The sequence below is a fragment of the Bubalus bubalis genome, chromosome 5 (genome assembly GCF_019923935.1).
Source record: "Bubalus bubalis isolate 160015118507 breed Murrah chromosome 5, NDDB_SH_1, whole genome shotgun sequence".
In the NCBI taxonomy this organism is placed as follows: Eukaryota; Metazoa; Chordata; class Mammalia; order Artiodactyla; family Bovidae; genus Bubalus; species Bubalus bubalis.
The window spans coordinates 108340850-108346849 of NC_059161.1; positions in this window are offsets into that span (position 1 = coordinate 108340850).

The window sequence follows — 6000 nt, forward strand, 5'->3', positions numbered from 1 at the left end:
CATCTGCTGGTGCCCAGGGGGCCACCTGCTAATATGACCCACGGGTTTTTATGAATTGGGAAATCCTAGGAACCTGATTAAAAATTAAAAGAACTATGTTTTCTTAGTGTTTTCCCCAGAGGTCAGACTTTGAGGCAAAAAGAAATTACCTACTTCGTATATTCAGCCTAGTTCATGATAACAACACTGACTTATTGTAAGTATACCATTTTACAGACCTTTTAGTTTCTTATAAAATATGAAATATCCCCAAATAGAAAAGCAGAATCTCCCCTGCATCCACGTGGTTTCTTTCTAGAATCTATCACTATATGAAATACTATACATTTATTCATTCCTTGCATGTTCCCACCACACATAAACACACATTTATCTACTCACAAACGTTTGAATCTAAGCTATATTTTTTTTCTATTTTCTTCAGTTATTTCTGCAACACTTCAGAGCAATACTTGGCACATAATAGGCACCCAACAAATATTTGTATAATAAAAGAATAAAGGAATGAGGATCCCTTTCCCATCTTTCCTGGAACCTATGTTGGACACTACAACAAAATTCTTGCCCTGCAGGCAAAGGTTTATGTAGTACTGGTGTTTTTCTTTGCAGACCTTAGTGTGTGACAGGAAAGACATCAGTAAGGCATGTAAGGTCGCTGCTAAACTCTTAGATGTCATCTAAGAGCACTTCAGATCAAAGCTGCTGAATTCAGAGAAAATAATATAATTTTCATCTTCCCTGAATGTCACAAAGAGGATTTCCACAAATTCTCAGAAATGTCTCAATGTCTCTTTCTGACAGCATAGATCAAAAGGCAGATTTGGGTCAATAGAAGGTTTCAAATGCCAAAATCAAAGTCAGCTCACTCTTGGAAGCCATTAGGAACCATTCGAGATTTTTATTTCTCTTTTTGACATAGGATTGAAATCATCCAAGTGCAAGCTTAGAAAGATTAATATGGCAATGGCTGGTAGAATGGCCTGGTGTAAGAGAGACTAGAGACAAGGTGACTCACAAGAGGCAATTAAAATGATCAATGAATGCTAAAAATGCCCTGAATTAACTGTGCTACTGTGAATAATTCCAAGAAACGAACACATGCAAGAGATACTGAAAGGAAAGTCAGTAGAGCTTCTCACAAATGGGATAGAAATAGACAAAAATCCCAATGATATTAGCCTAGGTACTAGGTTAAACTATGATGTTACTACAAACAGAAAATTCAGAAAGAATAGGAATGTTCACAAACATTATGCATTCAGTTGTGAACATGCTGACCTTGAGTTCCTAGCTGGACAAGCAAGTAGAAGTATGGGAACCCACTGCAGTATTTTTGCCTGAAAAATCCCATGAACAGAGAAACCTGGTGGGTTACATAGTCCATGGGGTCACAAAGAGTTGGACACAATTGAGCAACTAAAAAGAAGTATACAACCCAAATAAGGCTAAATAATGTTCAAGAGGAAGACCAGAATCTGATAAAAAGATCTGGGGACCATTCCCACAGAGGTTAAAGTCATGGAGTCGGGCAAACTCAATAAGAAAGAATAAAGAGAGCAGAGACAAAAGAAAAATATTTGGAAAATCTTTTGTATGGATTACACATAGGATAATTGAAAACCCAATCATTACTAAAATGAGTCCCAACTATTATTACCAAATCCTTAGAAATAACAAGAGTACCAAAAATTACTCAAGACAAAATTGAAATGTGTCCCACAAGATAAACATTTTTGAGCTTAGTCTTGATGAGGACCTTAGAGATTCATTAAAACATGTTTTTTCTATGAAAATGTTAGAAGTTTTATTAAGGTGATTCAGGAAACAGAAACACTCCCTCCAAGTTTATATTACATGAAGTCACATTACAAGAAAGTTTATGGCAAAGTGCTAAGCTAAAGTTAAAGGTCATTCTTTCATCTTTAACACAACCAGTGTAAATACAGGCAGAGAAATGATTGTAGAGATACTCAGCTTATTTCTAAAATTGCAAAACTAACTCATTACCCTCCTTTCTTCTATCTACATAATGGTCACAGTAGCCTGATTTAGTTATAACAAAATGTGTCAAACAGTTATCCTTTTCACTGAGCTATATCTTTTGCTAATTCCTGGTTTGTTTTCTTAACTCAAGCCCAATATGTTCTAACTTAACAAAGTCAGCAGTAAATTAAGTTTCATACTATACTATCATGCTGCTGCTGCTGCTAAGTCGCTTCAGTCGTGTCCGACTCTGTGCAACCCCATAGACGGCAGCCCACCAGGCTCCCCTGTCCCTGGGATTCTCCAGGCAAGAACTCTGGAGTGGGTTGCCATTTCCTTCTCCAATGCATGAAAGTGAAAAGTGAAAGTGAAGTCGCTCTGTTGTGCCTGACTCTTAATGACCCCATGGACTGCAGCCTACCAGGCTCCTCCGTCCATGGGATTTTCCAGGCAAGAGTACTGGAGTGGGTTGCCATTGCAAGGTGCATAAAATGTAAATCTTTTTTTAACTAAATAGGATTTTAATTTGCAGTATTACGTCACACTGAGCTAAGCTGCTGCAAACATCCAGAATCATTGGCAACCTAGATGTCCATCAGCAGATGAATGGATAAGAAAACTGTAGTACATATACACAATGGAGTATTACTCAGCCATTAAAAAGAATAAATTTGAATAAGTTCTAATGAGGTGGATGAAACTGGAGCCTATTATACAGAGTGAAGTAAGCCAGAAAGAAAAACACCAGTACAGTATACTAACACATATATATGGAATTTAGAAAGATGGTAATGATAACCCTGTGTGTGAGACAGCAAAAGAGACACAGATGTATAGAACAGTCTTTTGGACTCTGTGGGAGAGGGAGAGGGTGGGATGATTTGGGAGGATGGCATTGAAACATGTATAATATCATATGTGAAATGAATCGCCAGTCCAGGCTCGATGCATGATACCGGATGCTTGGGGCTGGTGCACTGGGATGACCCAGAGGGATGGTACAGGGAGGGAGTCAGGAGGGGGATTCAGCATGGGGAACATGTGTACACCCGTGGCAGATTCATGTTGATGTATGGCAAAACCAATACAATATTGTAAAGTAATTAGCCTCCAATTAAAATAAATAAATTTATATTTAAAAAAAAAGAAAATTAAATCTACAAGTGCCAGAAAGGAAATGGGAAGGCAGAATCTATTTCAGCAGATCTGAGGTGGGGTTCTAGATTCTGATTTTTTTTTTAAAGGTGTAAAGTCTGATCTAAATTCATGTTTTTGCATAGGGACATCTGGTCTTTCTAGCACCAATTGTTATGAAGACTATCATTTCTCCATTGATTGCTTTTGCTCTTTTGTCAAAGGTCAGTTGACTATATTGTGTAGGTCTACTTCCAGATTCTTTTAATCCACTGTCTTTTCCTTCAACACCACACTGACTTGTTGTCTATAGTTTTATAGGGAGTCTTGGGCTTCCCAGGTGGCACTAGTGGTAAAGAACCCGACTGCCAATGCAGGAGACAAAAATAGACACAGGTTCATTCGCTGGGTGGGGAAGATCCCCTGTAGGAGAGCATGGCAACCCACTCCAGTATTCTTGCCTGGAAAATTCCATGGACAGAGAGCTTGATGGTCCTCAGTCCATAGGGTCCCAAAGAGTCTGACACGGCTGAACTGAATTAACATGCACACACATATAGAATCTTAAAATTGGACAGTCTCTCTCCTGTAACTTTGTTCTCATTCAGTACTGTATCTGATATTCTGGGTCTTTGCCTTTCTATATAAACTTTAGAATCAGTTCCTTTTTTTATTTCTTGATTTTGTTTATTTGGTTGCTCCAGGTCTTAGTTGCTGCATCGTTGTTGCTCAGTTGCTAAGTTGTGTCCAATTCTTTTGTGACCCCGTGCACTGTACCCCACCAGACTCCTCTGTTCATGGGATTACCCAGGCAAGAGTACTGGAAAGGGTTGCCATTTCCTTCTCCAGGGGATCTTCCCACCTTTGCGAGGGAGCAAACTCGCATGCGTTGCAGGCAGATTCTTTACCACTGAGTCACCTTTTGTTCATTTGTTTGTTTAGTAGTTCATGCTGTCAATTTTGAGGGATTGTCTACAGAGATAATCATATCATCTGAGAACATAGGCAGCCATATTTCTTGTTTTCCAGGATGTATTTTAAAGACTGTTTAAAGTTATCATTCCAAGATACAGGCTCAAATATTAATATGTTTGAAAAAATGTACCTCAGCATCCTTTGTCCTAAGAAAAATCAAATCAAAATTATAATGAGATACCACTGCATATACACCAAAATGGCTAAAATTAATAAGACTCTCTACACCAAGTGTACATTTGGATGTGGCACTCCTGGAGCTCTCGTATGCTGCTGTTAGAAGAGAAAAATTGGACAGATACTTTAGAAAGCAAACTGATATTGTCTAATAAAGTTGCACACATAGGCAGCATCTGATCCAGACATTCCACCACTGTTATCAGTTCAGTTCAGTTCAGTCACTCAGTCGTGTCTGACTCTTTGCAACCCCATGAATCGCAGCAGGCCAGGTCTCCCTGTCCATCACCAACTCCCAGAGTTCACCCAGACTCATGTCCATCAAGTCAGTAATGCCATCCAGCCATCTCATCCTCTGTCGACCCTTCTCCTCCTGCCCCCAATCCCTCCCAGCATCAGAGACTTTTCAAATGAGTCAACTCTTCGCATGAGGTGGCGAAAGTACTGGAGTTTCAGCTACAGCATCATTCCCTCCAAGGAAATCCCAGGGCTGATCGCCTTAAGAATGGACTGGTTGAATCTCCTTGCAGTCCAAGGGACTCTCAAGAGTCTTCTCCAACACCACAGTTCAAAAGAATCAATTCTTCAGCGCTCAGCTTTCTTCAAAGTCCAACTCTTACATCCATACATGACCACTGGAAAAACCATAGCCTTGACTAGACGAACCTTTGTTGGCAAAATAATGTCGCTGGTTTTCATATGGTATCTAGGCTGGTCATAACTTTTCTTCCAAGGAGTAAGCATCTTTTAATTTCATGGCTGCAGTCATCATCTGCAGTGATTTTGGAGCCCAAAAAAATAAAGTCTGACACTGTTTCCCCATCTATTTCCCACGAAGTGATGGGACCAGATGCCATGATCTTCGTTTTCTAAATGTTGATCTTTAAGCCAACTTTTTCACTCTTCACTTTCACTTTCATCAAGAGGCTTTTTAGTTCTTCTTCACTTTCTGCCATAAGGGTGGTGTCATCTGCATATCTGAGGTTATTGATATCTCTCCAGGCAATCTTGATTCCAGTTTGTGCTTCTTCCAGCCCAGGGTTTCTCATGATGTACTCTGCATATAAGTTAAATAAGCAGGGTAACAATATACATCCTTGACGTACTCCTTTTCCTATTTGGAACCAGTCTGTTGTTCCATGTCCAGTTCTAACTGTTGCTTCCTGACCTGCATACAGGTTTCTCAAGAGGTAGGTCAGGTAGTCTGGTATTCCCATCTCTTTCAGAATTTTCCACAGTTTATTGTGATCCACACAGTCAAAGGCTTTGGCATAGTCAATAAAGCAGAAATAAATGTTTTTTTCTGGAACTTTCTTGATTTTTCCATGATCCAGCGGATGTTGGCAATTTGATCTCTGGTCCCTCTGCCTTTTCTAAAACCAGCATGAACATCTGGAAGTTCACAGTTCATGTATTGCTGAAGCCTGGCTTGGAGAATTTTGAGCATTACTTTACTAGTGTGTGAGATGAGTGCAATTGTGCAGTAGTTTGAGCATTCTTTGGCATTGCCTTTCTTTAGGATTGGAATGAAAACTGACCTATTCCAGTCCTGTGGCCACTGCTGAGTTTTCCAAATTTGCTGGCATATTGAGTGCAGCACTTTCACAGCATCATCTTTCAGGATTTGAAATAGCTCAACTGGAATTTCATCATCTCCACTAGCTTTGTTCGTAGTGATGCTTTCTAAGGCCCACTTGACTTCACATTCTAGGATGTCTGGCTCTAGGTCAG